This window comes from Macrotis lagotis, chromosome 3, assembly GCF_037893015.1.
Source record: "Macrotis lagotis isolate mMagLag1 chromosome 3, bilby.v1.9.chrom.fasta, whole genome shotgun sequence".
NCBI lineage: Eukaryota > Metazoa > Chordata > Mammalia > Peramelemorphia > Peramelidae > Macrotis > Macrotis lagotis.
Genome location: NC_133660.1, coordinates 123,757,674 through 123,776,993, shown reverse-complemented (window position 1 = coordinate 123,776,993; position 19,320 = coordinate 123,757,674). Strand labels below are relative to the sequence as shown.

The 19,320-nt window shown below is 39.9% G+C and overlaps 2 protein-coding genes across 13 annotated transcripts in view; one reads left to right on the top strand and one right to left on the bottom strand.

The window, feature by feature from the left end:
• ANAPC10 (anaphase promoting complex subunit 10) overlaps positions 1-7,031 on the bottom strand; it is a 694,704-nt gene extending 687,673 nt beyond the window's left edge. For all 10 annotated transcript variants that reach the window (XM_074229216.1, XM_074229212.1, XM_074229215.1 and 7 more), the window contains exon 1: positions 7,012-7,031. The gene's annotated coding sequence lies outside the window, so the exon portion shown is untranslated. The remainder of the gene's footprint in view (positions 1-7,011) is intronic.
• MMAA (metabolism of cobalamin associated A) overlaps positions 4,441-19,320 on the top strand; it is a 53,413-nt gene continuing 38,533 nt past the window's right edge. The window contains exon 1 of one of the 3 annotated variants that reach the window (XM_074229211.1): positions 4,441-4,502. The gene's annotated coding sequence lies outside the window, so the exon portion shown is untranslated. Of the gene's footprint in view, positions 4,503-5,016; positions 5,208-19,320 lie in introns of those variants that run through there. The other 2 variants (XM_074229210.1, XM_074229208.1) reach the window with 2 other exon arrangements.

The following is a 19,320-nucleotide window of genomic DNA, read 5'->3' as shown; positions in this document are numbered from 1 at the left end:
GCTTAAGTAACATGTCCAGAATCGAATAGCTCCTGAGTGTTTGAGGCCACATTTGAACCCAGGTCTTCCTAACTCCAGGCTCTGCCATATATCTACTGCCCCACCTAGGTGTTTATGATTTATAATCACTATATTTAATTTGCTTTATCTTATGTGCTTCTTCTATGTCAGGTAATATATTTGTCTAATATATGCTCGATTTCTTGACTTTTTAGTTTGTATATGTTGTATATTTAATTTTCTTTATTCTTTTAGATGATACATGTACAATTATGTTAAGGATATTCTCACGTTAGTCATGTTGTTAAAAAGTATCAGAACAAAAGGGGAAACCATGAGAAAGAAAAAACAAAAAACAAAGCAAATGAAAATAGTATACTTCCATCTGCATTCAGACTCCACAATTCTTTCTCTGAATGTGAATAGCAATTTCCATCATAAGTCTTTTGGAATTATCTTGGATCATTGTATTGCTGAGAAGAACTAAGTCTATCATAGTTGATCATTGCACAATGTTGATGTTACAGTATACAATGTTCCCCTGGTCACTATGCAATTCACTCAGCATCAGTTCATCTTTCTAGATTTTTCTGAATTCAGCCTGCTCATCTGTAGAATAGTATTCTATTACATTCATATACCCAATTGATAGACATTCCTTCAATTCTTTGACACCACAAAAAGAGCTGCTACAAATATTTTTGTACATGTGTGTCCTTTTCCCTTTTTTATGATCTCTTTGGGATACAGAGCTAGTAGTGGTACTGCTGGATCAAAGGGTATGCACAGTTTGATTATCCTTTGGGTATATTTGGGTATAGTTTCAAATTACTCTCCAGAATGGTTGGATCAGTTTGAAAGTCCCCTATTTCATTGAATGTTGACCTTTTCCCCTTATTGAGTATTCTCAAATTTGCTGGGTAATTGAATCTTAGTTGTATTCCGAGTTCCTTTGCCTTCTGGAATGCATTCAAAGCCTTCCATGACTGTTTGCAGTATTTCCTTCTTGACCTGATAATTCTGGAGTTTGGCTACAATATTCTTAGAGCTTGCATTTTGGGATCTCTTTCAGCAGGTGATTACCATTTACAATTTTACTCTCTGGTTCTAGGATATTGAGGTAGCTTTCCTTGATAATTTCTTGAAAGATACTGACCATGCTCTTTTTTTTTTTAATCATGGCTTTCAGATAGTCCAATAATTCTTTTTTTTTTAATTTTTGCAAGGCAAAAGTCAAGGTCACATAGCTAAGGAAGTATTAAGTGTCTGAGGCTGGATTTGAAAGCAGGTCCTCTTGACTATAGTGCCAGTGCTCTCTATCCACTAAGCTACCTAGCTACCCACTAGGCAATAATTCTTCAATTATCTTTTCACATCTATTTTTACAGGTCAATTCCCTTTCCAATGAAACATTTTATATTTTCTCTCATTTTTTTCATTTAGAATTTTATTTTACTCATTCTCTCATAGAGTCATTCACTTTGCTCGCTCAATTCTAATTTTTAAGGAATTATTTTCATCAGTTAGCTTTTGTATCTCCTTTTCCATTGACCAATTCTACTTTTTTTTTTTTTTTTTTTAGGTTTTTCAAGACAAATGGGGTTAAGTGGCTTGCTCAAGGCCACCCAGCTAGGTAATTATTAAGTGTCTGAGGTTGGATTTGAATTCAGGTACTCCTGACTCCAGGGTTGGTGTTTTATTCACTGCACCACCTAGCTGCCCCATCCAATTCTACTTTTAAAGGAACATTTTCTTCAGTGCATTTTTTCACCCATTTGGTCAATTGTATTTTTTTTTTTTTAGGTTTTTGCAAGGCAAGTGGGGTTAAGTGGCTTGCCCAAGGCCACACAGCTAGGTAATTATTAAGTGTCTGAGACCGGATTTGAACCCAGGTACTCCTGACTCCAGGGCCGGTGCTTTATCCACTACGCCACCTAGCCACCCTTCAATTGTATTTTTTAAGGAATTTTTTTTCAGTCAGTTTTTGTTCCAAGTCTTTGTCTCTCTGTTGCATAACTCTCATTTCTTTTCCCAATTTTTCTTTTACCTCTCTTGTCTTCTTTTAAAATCTTATTTGAGCTTTCAAGAAAGTTTGAGTTTGATACCAGTTCATTTTCCCCTTTGAAGCTCTTCTGAGTTTGTGTTTTTGAACTTTCCTGTCACCATAGTTGCTTTCTAAGGTCAGGGCTCTTTTTCTAGCTTTTTGTTAAATTTTTTAAGTCTATTTTGTGACTTTTAAAGATGAGCTCCTGTGGCACAGGGGCACAAGCTTCTTACACTGAGGGTCAGGGGTCTAGTCACTGGCTTTCTGTGCTAGGGCCTCAGAAGCTGCCAGCATACCTACCATACTGAGGTGACTCAGCCTAATTGCACCAGCTGACTTGGGGTCCTGAAGCTGGCAGTTTGCCTTCTGGGCTGAGGTTGCAGCTGTCCAGTTGGCCTGCTATGGCACTGGCCTCCTGAGCCAGGACCATGGGGCTTAAGTTGCTGATTGGTGCAGTGACTAAGGGCCAGGCCAGCTTGCTTGGACCCCATCTGCACTAGGCTGGATTCCTGTTTAATACAAGTGAGACAGACTTTTTCCAAGCTCCTTCTAAATTATCTTAAGCTAGAAAATTGTTTCACTCCATCTCCATCTCCAGAATCTGTTTAGAGGCTTGATTTAATGTTGTTTCCTAGGTAAACTTGGGAGAGCTCAGGCAACTTCCTGACTTCTTCACTATCTAGGTCCTGTGTATTTATTTTTCAAAGGACATGTTTCCTGGGACAGAATTAAACTTGCTCTTCTTCCACATAGGAGGAACTTAGTAAATGTTTCTTGAATTAAAAGGGGGGCTTTATAATGCTCCTTCTCACAATATCTTGTCGATCTTGACTTTTGCATTTTTTTTTTGCAAGGTAATGGGTTAAGTGGCTTGCTCAAGGCCACACAGCTAGGTCATTATTATTAAGTGTCTGAGGCTGAATTTGAACTCAGGTACTCCTGACTCCAGGGCCGGTGATCTATCCACTGTGACACCAAGCTGCCCCTGACTTTTGCATTTTAATAATTTATGACAAGGGCAGCTAGGTGGCATTGTATCTTGTATCTGGAGTCAGGAAGATCTGAGTTCAAACCAGCCTTTGCTACTACTAGTTGTGTGAGCCTGGACAAATCACTTAACCATATTTGACTCAGCTTCTTCATGTGTGTAATATGAACTGGAGGAGGAAAGGGCAAACCTCTCCAGTATCTCTGCCAAACAGAGACACAAAGCCTTGGAAATGACTGAACACCAATAAATTCACATGATGTCATACTTAAGAGATGGAAGATAATTTAGGTATTATCTAATCAAAATCCTTAGAGATGGAAGACAATTTAAGTATTAGCTAATCAAAATCCTTCATTTTAGAGCTGAGGAAACTAAAGTCCAGAGTAAAGTGCCCGTCAAACAGGTTTATAAATATAGTAGAATGTGGATTCAGAATATGTGCATATATCAAAGGCATAATTCTTTAATATTTTATGTGTGATCTTCAGCAAATAATTTCCCTTCTGGATTCCGGTTTTTTCACCAATAAATAAGGGGTTGGAATTAGTTGACCTCAGAGGTCTTTTTTAAAAAAATGTTTTCTTTTTTTTAAAATTATTTTTCTTTTTTAAATTTTGTTATTATTATTATTAAGATTTATTATTTTTTCAATCCCTAAATCACATGGGGGCTTTAGGCATCTTGTCTGGTGTCTGCCCAGTATATTTTGGAAAGGTTTGAGTCCTGACTCTGATCTGACAAGATGACTTCACCCCAGCCTCAGTTTCTCCCCTTAAAAGGAAGTAGAGAGAATACTTGCAGACCCTCCCCCCAAGTTCTCTGGGAGCTACTTTTATCATTTTTATGTCCAAGTACAATTCACGTGGGTGTAATACTAGACAATCCTGGACAGTCTGTGCTCATATGGCACTTTAAGCCAGCTCATCGGAAGGATGGGCACCCATCACGCCCCTCTCCAGCCTTCCAGGATGGGCTGGGGGTCAGGCGGCCTCCAGCAGGAGTTAATGAGGGATTAACTCAGGCCAGAGTACTACCCAGAGCCCAGAAAGGAATTATTGGTCCCTTGGGGATGTTTGCTTCCAAAATCATTGTTCCTAGCCGCCACAGCCAAGGATAACGCACCACGCTGCTTCTTTTCCCCCGGCCGCACAGACCCTCCCTCGCCCACCAGGGGCCTGGCTCCCTCCAACCAGTCCCCGCCCCCGCGCTGCCCAAAGCCAGCCTCGGCCAGCGCGAGCTGCTTTCTGCGCATGTGCGCGCTGCCGGTGCCACGAGCCACGTCCGCAGGGACGGAGGCCACGCCCCTCTCGCCTCGCCCTCTCACCCCTCCGGCGCGCTTCGGAGGCCCCGCCCCCTCGCGGAAAGGAACTTCCCGGAGGAGTGGCGCCTGCGCCTGCGCGGAGGGGCGGGGCGGGGCGGGGCGGGGCGGAAGAGGCGCGGCTTCGGCGTCTATGACAGCTGCCCCGTGTGAGTAAAAGGGGCCGGCGGTGCGCGGGCTCTGTGGCCTCCGGGGCCGCCCTCCCCTGTCTGTGGCGGCGGGGCGCCCGCGGGTTGGGGATGGGCTTCGATTGGAAAGGGAAAGGGCCGCTCCGTGGCGCCCTCCCTCAGCCCCGGCCTTGGGGGGCGGGGGAGGTGCGCGTGCGCGCTCCGGGGCCTGGGGAAGGGGGGGGTGGGGAGAGGGGGAAAGGAAGTGGGGCCAAGGTTAGGTCACTGCCGGGCTTTCGGGCGCGGCCCCGCGGAAGGGAGACATTTTAAAGCAAACATTTAAAAAAAGCTGAAGTCCCGCCGGGGTCTTCCGGGTCGGCCCCCCCTGACCCCGGGGCACCCGCTTCGGGCCTCCGCCCCGCGAACTCTGCCCTTGGGCCTGGGCCGCGCGAGGGGCCCGGCGGGAAGAGCCGCGGCCTGGGCGGCGCCGGGGGCGGGGGCTGCGCCGGGTCGCGCCGCCGCCCTCTGCGCATGTGCGCAGGGCGGGGGGGGGGCGCCAGTCCCCTCATTCCCGACTTCCTTCCCACACGCCTTCATCATCATCATCATGAATTATAACTGTTTTTAACAGGAAAAGCTCAAATTAGGGACTTGCAGGAGTTGGATTTCAACCCGCTTCATCCATCCGTCCACATCCACCCATCCATCTGGCCTCTGGGGGGGGACACGAGGGACCCCTATGAGCAGGTACAAAGGAAGCCGGAGAGGGAGATCAGAAAAGGCTTGTGTTGTGTTCTCAGAAGGAAGCTAGGGATGGGGCGGGAGTTCGAATCCAACCTCAGACACTTGATTCTCACCAGCCCTGTGACCTTGGGCCAGTCACTTACCCCACTGCTCCCTCCAGGACCACCCCCAGCCCTTCTGAATTCTACCTGGCCCCCGACCCAGAGGAGTAAAGCGGACTCACTCCAGATGTCATGGTCTAAGAGGCAGAGGTACATTCCTGCTTTCAGACGGGTTATCCTCCCATCACAAGAGGATTAGCTTTGGGAAGAGTACTAGAACTTTTTTTTTAGGTTTTTGCAAGGCAATGGGGTTAAGTGACTGGCCCAAGGCCACACAGCTAGGTCTTTATTAAGTGAGGCCGGATGTGAACTCTGCACCACCTAGCCGCCCCTGCTTGAACTTTTTTTAATTTAATATTTATTCTCATTTTGTACAAATTTTTTTTATACATTAATAAAATATTCTTGTTTAAGAGTAAACAAAATACTCCCTCCTCCCAAAAAATATAGGCTCGCTTGAGCGATAAAGTAAAGGGGAAAGAAAAAAATATTAAAATTAAAAAAATAATAGTAATAATTGTAGGTATGGCCAGGTGGTGCAGTGGACGGAGCACCAGCCCTGGAGGCAGGAGCCCATATCTGCCCCGTACACCCGACAATTACCCAACTGTGTGACATGCAAGCCACCCCAACGCCACTGCTCTGCAAAAACCATAAAAAGAAAAAAAAAGACCTAAAATAAAATAGTAATAATAGTAGGGGCAGCTGGATGGCAGACAGAGCATTGGCCCTTGAGCCAGGAGCACCCAGATCCAAATCCGGCCTCAGACACCCAACGATTACCCTGCTATGCGGCCCCAGGCAGGCCACCCAGCCCCATTTGCCCTGCATCCTCCCCAAATAATAATAATAAAAAATGTGCTTTAGTCTGTGTTCCAACACCAATTCTGTTGCAGGTGGATCATATTCTTTATAATAAGTCAATCACAAAAGTTACTTCCATATTTTTCCACCGTTGCCATTGCTTATCGCAACTCCTTCCTTTCGTATTTCTCCACTACCATGTACTATATTTTCTCTCTCCTTTCACTCTGACTCTGCTGTAGGGTAGCTGAGTGGCGCAGCAGACAGATCCCTGGTCCTGGGGCCAAGAGGCCCCGGCCCCCATACCACCCCTTAGGCCCAACATCCACCTGGCCCTATGGTCCCAGACAGGCCATCCAACCCAGCCCCTTGCAAGAAGTAAAAAAGAAAATGTGTTATATTTGACCACTTTACCCCCATGGTCCATCCTCTCCTCCATCACTCACATCACCCACCCCTTCCCCCTGCTCCCCCCCTCCTTCTTACTCCAGATGCCTATACCCCATTGAGTATATATGCTGTTTCTTCTCCTAGCCACCTCTGATGAGAGCGAAGATTCCCTCATTCCCCCTTGGCTTCCCCCCTTCCATATCATTGCAATAGTTCATTGTAATACAGAAAAATCTTATTATATGAAATATCTTGGCCTATTCCCTCTCTCCTTTTTCTTTCTCCCATTACATTTCCCTTTTTTCTATTGACTCCATTTTTATACCATAATTTATCTTCAAATTCAGCTTTCTCCTGTGCTTCATCTATAAAAGCTTCTTCTACCTGCTCTATTAACTGAGAAGGTTCATAATGAGTATTATCAGTGTCATTCTTCTATACAGGAATACATGCAGTTCATCATCATTAAGTCCCTCATATTTTCCCCTTCTCTTCCACTCTCTATGCTTCACCTGAGTCCTGTATTTGAAGATCAAACCTTCTGTTCGTTCAGCTCTGGCCATTCCAACAGGAACATTTGAAATTCCCCTGGTTCATTGAAAGTCCATCTTTTTCCCTGGAAGAATGATTCTTGGCTGCATTCTAAGCTCTTTTGCCTTCTGCTATAATATATTCCAAGCCCTACGAGCTTCCAATGTAGTTGCTGCTAAGTCCTGTGTGATCCTGACTGCAGCTCCACGATATTTGAATTGGATATTTTCTCTTTGACTTGTGAGTTCTGGAACTTGGCTATAATATTCCTAGGGGTTGGTTTTTTGGGATCTCTTTCTCGGGGGGATCGGTGGATTCTCTCCATTTCTATTTTGCCCTCTGCTTCTAGGATATCAGGGCAATTTTCCTGTAGTAATTCTTTGAAAATGATGTCAAGGCTCTTTTCCTGATCATTACTTTCAGGTATTCCAATAACTTTTAAATTGTCTTTCCTAAATCTGTTTTCCATATCAGTTGTTTTTTCAGTGAGATGTTTCACATTTTCTTCTAATTTTTCATCCTTTTGGTTTTGAAGTAATGAGTCCTGATTTCTTGTAAATTCATCAATCTCCCTGAGTTCTATTCTTTGTCTGAAGGATTTGTTCTCCTCAGAGAGTTTTCTTATCTCTTTTTCCATCTGACCAATTCTGCTTTTTAAAGCATTTTTCTCAGTAACTTTTTGAACTCTTTTATCCATTTGACCTAAGCTGGTTTTTAGCATGCTATTTTCTTCAGCAATTTTTGGATTTCCTTGACTAAGCTGCTGACTTCATTTTCATGTTTTTCCTGCATCTCTCTCCTTTCTTTTCCCAGGTTTTCTTCCAACTCCCTTATTTGATTTTCAAAGTCTTTTTTGAGCTCTGTCATAGCCTGAGCCCAATTTCTGTTTTCCTTGGAGTCTTTAGATGCAGGAGCGTGTGCTTCCTCATCTTCAGACTGAATATTTTGATCCTTCTTGGGCTCACAGGCAAAATATTTCTCAATGGTGTTCCTCTTGTTTCTCTGCTTGCTCATTTTCCCAGACTGAGCCTGGTTTTGGGGTGCTTCCTGAGCTTTTGGGACAGCCCCACAAGGGTCTCAGTGTGTGAGGCTCTGTCCTCCCTCCTGGTCTGTGAATGACCATAAACGCCCCCCTCTGCCATGGGGCTGAGGTGGGGGAGGCCTGCTGTTCTGTGGGGGGCCTAGACTGGGATCAGGATCGGAATGTGGTCAGAGCCCCAGAGTCCTGTTCCAGAGGCAGAGGACAGAGCTCTGCAGTCTCTCTCTTCACTCCCCTCCTTCAGCTCAATGGACTCATGCCCTGGGGGCTCCTGCTTACCGCCTCCGCCTGCTTCTGTTCCTGGATCTGGGCTGTGGAAAGACTCTCTGTGTGCCCTGAGGGCTGGACTTCACATGCTCGCTCTGGCAGAGGTCCCCCGCTGTTCCCCCACTTTGTGCCTGGTGCTCCCCAGGGTGCAGCTCAGGAGACTCCCCCGCTGCTGTGACCTGGGGCTGCCTCTGGGAGGCTGAAGTTCTTTGGCTCTGGCGGGCCACCCCTCTGGCGGGCTGCCCCTCTGACCCCGGGGAGCAGAGCCTTTCTGCTCTTTTCCAGGTTACCTTGAGTAGGAGAACTGCCTCATTGGGTCCCTTTGTGGGTTCTGTCTCTCGAAAATTTAGTTAAAAATCCTTAGTTTAGAAGTTTTATGAGACAGTGCCTAAGAGAGGATCCTCTCTTGTTGCCATCTTGGCTCCACCCCTCTCCTGCCTGAACTTTAAAAGGAGCTGTTGTTCAGTCATTTCAATTGTGTCTGATGCTTTTTGAACCCATTTGGGGTTTTCTTGACAAAGATCTGAAATGCATTGCCATTTCCTTCTCTGGATCATTTTACAGATGAGGAAACTGAGGCAAACCATTATGTGACTTGCACCCCTGATCATACAAGTTTTTTGAGGAAATCTGATGACAGATTCTGTAATAGAGTGTGAAGAAAGGAGAATTTAAAATAGTTACAATTGGAAGGAAAGTCTGATGCATTCTAGCACTGCTAGGTAGAGACAAAAATGAAATTCAAAGTTCCCAAGAAGTCTACACTGTTGAGGAAGTCAATGTGTATATATGTAAACATGTGTTAAACTTATACAAAACATATGAGGTATTTTTTTTTAGTTGAGGAAGGCATCAGCTAGCTACTAGGAGGATCAGAAAAGATTTCATGGAGAACTGAGATTCTTTTTTTTTTTTTAAGGTTTTTGCAAGTCAAATGGGCTTAAGTGACTTGCCCAAAGCCACAGAGCTAGGTAATTATTAAGTGTGTGAGGCCAGATTTGAACCCAGGCACTCCTGATTCCAGGGCCAGTGCTCTGTCCACTGCACCACCTAGCTGCCCAAGAACTGAGATTCTTAATTTTTTCCTTTTTCTTTTGTGACAATAATGATGAGACTTTCAAATCTGTTCTCAAAATACTGTTGAATACTGTGCATAAAGTAAAATACATAGGATTACAAAAGAAGCCTTTAATCAAAATTATAAAAGTTCATAAGACTCTGGGTTAAGAACTCCTGATGTAAAGAGCATAAACTGAATAAGGAGAGGAAATATATGAAGATTGATAAGTGAGGAGGGATTGCCTTCCAAGCAAAACCACAAAGATGAAAGATGAAATCCGCTGTGTAGGGAACAGAAGAGAGCTTGTTTGACTGGACCATAAAGGATTGTAGGAGGAATAATGTTTAATAATTTTGGATAGACAGATTGAGGCCAAGGTATGAAAATCTTTAAAAGTCAGAGTTGGGAGCAGCTAGGTGGCACAGTAGATAGAGCACCAACCCTGGAGTCAGGAGTACCTGAGTTCAAATTGTGGCCTCAGACACTTAATAATTACCTAGCCGTGTGGCCTTGGGCAAGCCACTTAACCCCATTGGCTTGCAAAAACCTAAAAAAAAACAACTCAGAGTTGATACTAGTAGCAATAGAAAGAAATAGAAGATTATTAAGTAAAGGAATGACATGGTCAGACCTGTACAATAGAAATATACATGTACACATGTGTGTGTGTGTGTGTATATTTATATATATATGTATATATAATGTAAAGCCAATATGTCTTTTACTGTTATATGTTGTGATGTGTATATATATATCCAATTTATATTGACTTTTTAAAAAGTTGCACAATTACACAAAAACAATGAGATTATTCTATTAAGAATTAAGTATATTAAGTGTAAAAGATTATTTTGTAAAGAATAAATATTCTTTAAAGTGGAGAAATATACAGCAAATAGTAAATCCCGGTATTAGGCAATTTATCTCTAAATTGCAAGGGGTTAGCATTCAGAAATTATAACACATGATGTAAAATCATATTACCTTTGTGGATACCGCAGTTCTGTAATCATTGACCTAATGTATTGATTTTGGAAATCCCATACACTTTTTCATGCTTGAGGAGTTATTGAAATTGAGAATATTCAGTGTATCAATTTTAGTCACATATTAACAAAAAGCCAAACTAGTTTTTAAGAGAAAAATACATATCCATACATTGGCATGGAATTAACAAGTTTAAAAACATACCTTTACTAGAAAATCTAGAAAAATGTAAGTTTTTAAAACATTGATTCTGTACTTATTCTGTATGATGAAGACACCAAGCCAAGTTAAACTGTTGAGCATGTGGATATTTAAAAACAGATTCCTTCTGCCAAACCAATAGAATACTTTTGTTTAAGAGTGCTGTTTGCTAGATGAATCAAATGGAGGGGAATTTCTGTCTTGAGTTTTTCTTGATTTCACTTGTCATTTAAGAGAGCTTTAGTTTACTAGTAAAAGGATCCCAATCTCTTTAGTGAATATGAGAATAGGTTGAAGTATTCTGATTTTATAAGTGGTATACCTTTTCTGTCTTTACATAAAAAGGCAAGATACTTGTATTTGTATAACAGTTGTGTACTCCTTCTCTTTTGCATCTTTGATGATCTCATTAATTATGTCCTGCCTGTAAGCCATATGATAGGATCTAAAATTTGGAATGGCAGTACTGAACCTGTCTTTTTTTTTTTAAATGGACTCCTTTTAGGTTGATTTTGAATATGTTAAGTATTCTTGGGTATCTGCATAAACTATCATTCATTAATTACATAATAAAATGTTACTATCAAGAGGTCACTCAACATTTATTTATTTATTTAATTTTAGGTTTTTGCAAGGCAAATGGGGTTAAGTGGATTGCCCAAGGCCACACGGCTAGGTAATTATTAAGTGTCTGAGACTGGATTTGAACCCAGGTACTCCTGACTCCAGGGCCGGTGCTTTATCCACTACGCCACCTAGCCACCCCTCAACCTTTTTTTAAATGCTAGTTGCCAACATGTGATGACATGATGTAAATTAATCCTTATAATAGCCTAAGCAAAAACATAGTTAAGAATGTAGTTTTCTTCCTCCTTCAATTTATATAGCATATTTCAAATTTAAATATAAAGTAAGTTATACTGGAAAGGGTTTTGAATTTGAAATCAGAAGCCTGAGTTCATATCTTGATTTACCTACTAACCACTTCTGAACCTTGGATGAGTCATTGAACTCTCTTTGGGCTTCAGGTTCATTATTTGTAAATTTGAAGGAGATAGACATAAGATTGGATAGAGACTTGATGATTATTAAAGTAACTCTCAGCTTTAAATCATTGATCCTAGTATCCCTTTCAGTGTTTTTTAACTCTTAAATCTATATATAAATGAGTTACCATTTATGAATATGAAATGATGCTCAGAAGAGGAGGTGTAGGCTAGGCATGTGGCAAAGAGCCATATGTGGAGGAAGGCCTCTTTTTGGAATGTATACAGAAGAACAGGAATAGGAGTCATATGGATGGGTGGCAATCTTAATTGTTGAAGGAAATACCCAAATTGATGAGCTCACAGATTCCCTCCCCACTTCATTTCACATAGAATGGCTTCATCTATCCCAGGGACACATCTATGAATATTTCCCTCACTAAAAACCTTATATGTTACATTTATCCTCTTTATATTTTCCAAATATATCTACATTTGTATTTCTTAAACTCCCTATTAGAATGTAAGATCCTTGAGAATAGGTATTGGTTCATTGTTTGTATTTGTAGCCCCCTTGCCTAGCATAGGATAACTCATAGTAGATATTTACTAATTGCTTGTTGATTGATCAGTCTATTCATTGAAGCAGCTAAGTATTCAACTCTCCATACCATACTCTTACCACACTGTGTCTAAAAACCATTGAAAATACAAGATTCCAGTATGCTTACAGTTTATGGATTATAGAAAAGCATATGGTTTGGCATGGCAAAATTTCATTTAAAAAACTTTTCCTATGAGATGTCTGTCATATGCATACTAAATTCTACAAGATTCCTTGAAAGATCCAACAATGGGTGGCTAGGTGGCGTAGTGGATAAAGCACCGGCCCTGGAGTCAGGAGTACCTGGGTTCAAATCCAGTCTCAGACATTTAATAATTACCTAGCCGTGTGGCCTTGGGCAAGCCACTTAACCCCGTTTGCCTTGCAAAAATCTAAAAAAAAAAAAAAAGAAAGAAAGAAAGATCTAACAACAAAACTTTGTTTAGTGATTCTTTGATCATTAATATGAACGTAACTCACTAGAGATATTTGCTGCTGTAAGGAAAATGTTCAGTGAAAAGACCAAATGGAAGAAGGATTTTCAATGGATTGTGAGAGCCTTCATATTCTCCTGTTTGTAGATGGCATTGTATAGCATCAAGCCCTAGAATCTGTAGAGCTTTCAAGATGAGATCCATAATCACTCAAGGGAGTTTTCATAGAGGGGGAAAAAAAAGAAAACAAGCCTATCGTTCAGAACATTAATTGAAGTTAGAGGGATAGTTCTTAGAATTGGTCCATCATAGGTTTAGCTTTTTAAGGGGCCATACAGACAATCTAATCCAACACCCTCATTTTTTACAAAGAAGAAAGTGATTTACCCAAGACCATAGAATAACATAACTAAGATTTGAATGCAGGTCTTCTGCCTCAACATTTGGTATTATTTTTACTGTAGCACTTAAATCTCACTGCAGATGGATGATAAGTGGAGTCCAAAATTAATAAGAACAGAGTATGTTGGGCAGTGCTTTCAATCATCTAAAGATTCTGAAACAAAACCCTAGCTTTTAAAAACCAGTACTCTTAAAGGAATGGTATATGTCAGTAAATCAGAATACTGCAGTTTGCAAAGAATTACACCAAAAGCCCTTGGAGAGAGAGGAGTAATGGGTATGAATAGGCTGCAATATATTAGCAATGATAAATTGGTTATCAAAAGCAATATAAAAGTTATAAAAGAGATTTATGACCAAAAGACAAGATAAACTCGTCAAAATAGTGAGAGCAAGAGACAACAAATGACAAGTCTGTGTGCTTCTTTGGTACCAACATAATGTTAAGAAATCTAAAGGAAAATTCTTAACTAGATAATAGGTTCATATGATAAGAAGGCATGATGGCTGTGCCATTTATGGGAACTCTTATATCAGTGGGCTCACAAGTCTGTTGAAGTATTTTAATTTGCATCCTGACACTCTGTATGTCACTTGGGACTAGGAAGCTAGTACTCAGGAAGTAAGAGAGGAGGTTCTGGAGAGTAGAGGTAGGTAAAATATTGTGTGTAGAACTCATTCCATAATTAGTTGTATCTTCTACTCTCTTGCCTTTTAGTCTACTTTCTGATATTAAAACTCTTCAGTGACAGACCTGGAGTCAGGAAGACTCATCTTCTTGAGTTCAAATATGGCCTCAGGCACTTCATAGCTCTGTGATGCTGAGCAAGTCACATAACCCTGGTTACCTCAATTCCTTATCTATAAAATGAGCTAAAGAAGGAGATGGCAAACTATCCCAGTATCTTTGCCAAGAATACCCCAAATGGGATATGAAGAGTTGGACATGAGTGAATAACAACAACAAAGGCTCTTTAATGCCTAAAAGGGACAGTGAGGTGAAATAAAGTTTGTGGATTTTTATTAGCTTAAATGGGCATTGTATTGTGTCTACTAGTCTTGTAGTTTTGTCTGACTGCTAAATAAATTTGAGCTTGAATCTTAAATGGTGGCAGAATGCCTGGTATTCAGGAAAGTAGGAGGAATCTGGAGATGAGACCCAAAATAAAATAAGGATTCTAATTATATTTGTATCTCATTCTGCATTGTTCACATATATACAGTTTGTCATTTTGATCATAGGGGATTAACTATGGGATCAAACTGGAAGTAGACAAAAGACTGGAGTTTTCTTCAAGAAAGTATGGAAAGCAAGGAAAATTTTTTGTGTCATGTGATATACTTCTTTTTGTGCCATGTAATGCTTTTATATTTCTCAAATTCAAGTGTGTTTCTAGAAGAGAAGGTGAAAGGATTGGAGGAGCATATTTCTATTCTTTAGATTATCAAAGGAAATTTAAGTGTTCCTTGAAAGAAAGGAAGATATGCTTCAAGGCAGAAACAAGAATAAGGATAGAAAGATTTGAGGATTGAAAAATGGCAGAGAAGAAAGGGAATGATCAGGGGAGATATAATAGGTATAATAACAATAATAATAATAATAATAATAATAATAATGATGATGATGATGATGATGTAGGTATTTGGAGAAGGGGAAACTAGACTATAACTGGAGGAAGTAACTTTGTTTGGGCTCTAGAGAATGTTGATGTCCATCAAGTAAGATGTCATTCAGTAATAGAGGGAAAGTGGAGTAGTGATGGATGGAGACTCCTTGTGAAGAGTGTCTAACCAAGGAAATTGTTTGTGGACGTGATAGAAACAACAGAGATCTCTCATTCCAGGATGTAATGGATTGTAATGGAGAGCATTCTGAGAATTGCTAAACCCTATGACCATGACTTATTTTTTATGATTCGTGCAGGAAGAAATTGTGACCCCCAAAGGAACCTAAAAAGTATAGTTTAGCATTATAAAGAATTGAACAAAAAAACTAAAGCTCTTGGAGCCCAGCTGGTGTTTATATCACTACTGCTGATGTATGGCAGAGGATTCCCATAAGAAGGGAAAGCAGAAATGGGAAACGAACAGTTGACTAAGAAAACATGTGAGAACTCAATTTAGATATTTGAATCAAGACTTTTACTATTGCAAAGGTGAAGAATTGACAAGGGATGAGGTATATCTAACACATGTCAGTAAAATGTATTATCTGAATAATAAGTCTTAGAAAGCTTATTAAAAAGTATTTAAAATGAAAATGAAGTAGGGAGGGGAAAACTACTCACATATATCTGATAAGCATGTTACCAAGGAGTATCAGGTACAGTATTAGAAGGAAGAAGAAAGGTACAAGAACTAATAGACTTCTGGCCAAGATGGTGGAGAGAAGCTTGAACTATTTTAAGCTCTCCTGGTTTTTCCTCAGAGCCAACATGAATCTGCCTCTTAACAGATATTAGATTAGCAGAATCCACAAAAGAACAGAGGAGATCATTTTCCAGCAGGGTCTGTCACAGAGGGAACATGGGCATACCCAGGGCAGAGATCAGAGACCCAATGCCTGGGTGGCAAGGTGAGGTGAAGGACTAACCTGAGTGGGAGCAGAAGTCTTTGTGGATGTGTGGTGGGTGGACTGGGAGAGCTCCAGCACAGCTTCTCAGGATATCCATGCAACCAGCACAGCTGGTCTAGATGGCCCCAACCACAGAGTCCCAGTATTCCCAGAGAAGCCGCCAGCAATTCTGTGGGAGGGCCTGACTTTCTCCAGTACAAACACAGAAACAGCCCCAGGTGTTTGTACTTTTCCCCAAAGTCTGGGTATTGGTAGCAGGGCTTTACCGTCCCTGACTATCTAGAAAGACCCTCTGGCATTTCCAACCCTGAGGGCCTAGCCTAGCAACTGGGTTGTATGAGGACTGGGTTGAGTTGGCCAGCTGACATCCCCTTCACAGACAATCCAAAGAAAGCTTCTGGCATTCTTTACTGGTTGGTCCACTGTGTTACCTCCCTGGAGTTCCTAATCCCAGTGAGCAAGGCCCTCTAGGGTTCTCAGTCAAAGGTCTGTGAACCAGCTTCCCCCCCCCCCCCAACACAAGACCCTAGAGAAAGTTAACATCCCAAAATGAAAAAAAGGCCAGTGCAAAGCAAAATCTGTTGAATATTACCATGGAGATAAGGATATTAGCTCAGAAAAGGAGGACAGAAAGATGCTATATGTGAAGCTTCAGAGGAGAATATAAATTGATCTCCAGCCCAGAAAGTCTTCTCAGAAGAGATCAGAAAGTAGTTAAAAATCAAATGGAAAAATTGGGAAAAGAAATACAAGAGAAAATTAGCATCTTACAACAAAACAATTACAGAAGAAAACAAATCCTTTAAAAAATACAATTGGACAAATGCAAAAAGAAAATAATTCCTTTTAAAAATAAAATTAATTAAATGGAAAAGGAGATGCAAAAGCTAAATGGAGAAAGTATCTCTCTGAAAAATAGATCGGGATTAGTAGAAGCTAATGATTTCACGAAATAACCAAGAATATTAAATAAAATCAAAAGTTAAAAAAATAGAAAATGTAAAAAAACCTCATTGGTAAAACAGCTGACCTAGAAAATAGATCCAGGACAGACAATTTAAGAATCATAGGACTACTTGAAAACCTTGATCAAAAAAAAGAACCTGGACTCCATTCTTCTAGATTTAGTTAAGAACTTCCCTGATATTAGAACCAGAGGGCAAAATAGTTATTGAAAGAATTTATCAATCCCCTCCTGTAAGGAATCCCAAAATGAAAATACCAAGGAATATCACGACTAAACTCCAGAAGAAGCAATTCAAATACCAAGGAGCCAGAGTCAGGATTATTCAGGACCTTGCTATATCCATATTAAAAGATCAAAGGGCCTGGGAGATGATATTCCAGAGATCAAGGGAACTTGGTTTATAACCAAGAATCCACAATCCAGCAAAAATGAGCCTTTTTTCCCAGGAGAAAAGATGGACATTTAATGAAATAGGTGGCTTTCAAACTTTCCTGATGAAAGACCAAAGTTGAACAGAAAGTTTGATTTTCAAACAGGAAATTCAAAAGATACATGAAAAGGTAAATGGGAAAAGAAAAGAATGCTTTTCAATAAGATTAAACTGGTTACATCCTTACTTGGGAGGAAGATTCTAATAACTCTTCAGAATTGTAACTCTATTAAAGAGAATATACTTAGGCTGAAGGTATGGACCTTCATGTCTATGACTTTGATGGAATGATTTTTAAAAAGTGGGAGAATGCAAAGAGACTTTAGGAAGGGAGAATTTGAATAGGGTAAATTACATCACACGAAAAGGTACAAAGGACCTATTGCAGTAGAGGGAAAGAAGGGATCCTAATCTCATTGGATTTGACTCAAAGAGGAATTAACACACACACACACACTGTTGAATTTAGAAATTTATCTTACCTTTCAAGTATTAGGAGGGGGGAATTGGGGGCAGGGGAAGGAAGAAGGAGAAAAAGGCAAAGGGGAAAGAAAAGAGGGTGGTGGATAGAAGGGGGAACACATTGAGGGAGGTGGTTTGCAGAAGCAAAACATTGGGGAGGAGGGAGAAGGTGATAGAAAAATATAAATGGAAGGGAGATAGCATGGAGGGCAGTAAAGAGTAATTATAACTAACTGTGAATGGAAGGAACCAGATAGAGTGAGTTAGAAACAAGAATCCTAAAATATATGCTTACAAGAAACACATTTGAAGGAGAGAGATATACACAGAGTGAAGGTAAAAGGCTAGAGCAGAATATATTATGCTTCAGCTAAAAAGCATAAAAACAGGGGTAGCAATTCTTATCTCAGAGAAAGTAGTTGCAAAAATAGATCTCTTTAAAAGAGATAAGGAAGGAAACTATATCTACCTAAAAGATACCATTGACAGTGAGGTAATTGCAATACTAACTGTGTCTGTACCATACAGTATAGCATTCAAATTCTTAGAGGAGAAGCTTAATGAATTATGGAAGACATAGCAAAACTCTACTGGTAGGGGACCTCAACCTCCCTCTCTCAGAATTAGATAGATCTAATCATAAAATAAACAAGAAGTAAGTTAAGGAGGTGAATAGAAAGTTAGAAAATTTAGATATGATAGATTTTTGGAGAAAATTGAATGGGGATAGAAAGGAATGGGCATAAAAACCCATAAGCAAATGCAGAAAGGCAGAATCCTTTTCAGATCACAATATAATAAAAAACACATGTAATAAAGGGCCATGGAGAGTTAGACCTAAAAATAATTGGAAACTAAATGACCTCATTTTAAATAATGAGTGAATGTGAATCAAGCAACAAATTATAGAAAGAATTAATGATTTCATCCAGGACAATGACAATAATGAGACATTACCAAAACTTATGGTATACAGCCAAAGCAGTTATTAGGGGAAATATTATATCTCTCAATGTTTATATGAATAAAATAGAGAAAGAGGAGATCAATGAACTAAAAAAGAGAAAGAACAAATTAAAAATTCCCAAATAAATTCCAAATTAGAAATTCTGAAAATTAAAGGTGGAATTAATAAAATTGAAAGCAAGAAAACTGTTGTACTAATAAATAAAATGAAGAATGAATTTTGTGAAAAAACCAAGGTTTTTTTGGTTAATTTGATTTAAAAAAAGAAAGAAAAAACTAATTACTACTGTAAAAATGAAAAAAGTAAATTTGTCACTAATGAGTAGGATATTAAAGTAATAATTTAGAACTATTTTGCTGAAATGGATGAGTATTTACAAAACTATAATTTGTCCAGGTTAAAAGAAGAGGAAATTAGATACTTAAATAATCCTATCTCAGAAGAAAAAAATTGAACAAGCCATCAATGAACTCCCTAAGAAAAAATCTCCAGGGCCAGGTGGATTCACAAGAGAATTCTACCCAAATATTCAAGAACAAATAGTTTTAATTCTGTATAAACTATGTGAAAAAAATAGGTGAAGAAGTAGACCTGCCAAAATCCTTCTATGATACCAGAATGGTGCTGATACCTAAACCAGGAAGAATTAAAATAAAGAAAATTTTAAATAAAATTATTAGGAAAGTGTTTACAACAAGTTTTCACACCATGATCAAGCAGGATTTTATACCAGGAATGCAGGGTTAGTTCAATATTAGGAAAACTATTAGCATAATTGACCATTGCAAACTGAACAGAAATCATATGATTATCTAAATACATCCTGAAAAAGCTTTTGACAAAATACAGCATTCCTTCTTAAAACACTAGAGATCATGGGAATAAACGTGGAATGTTCCTTAAAATGCT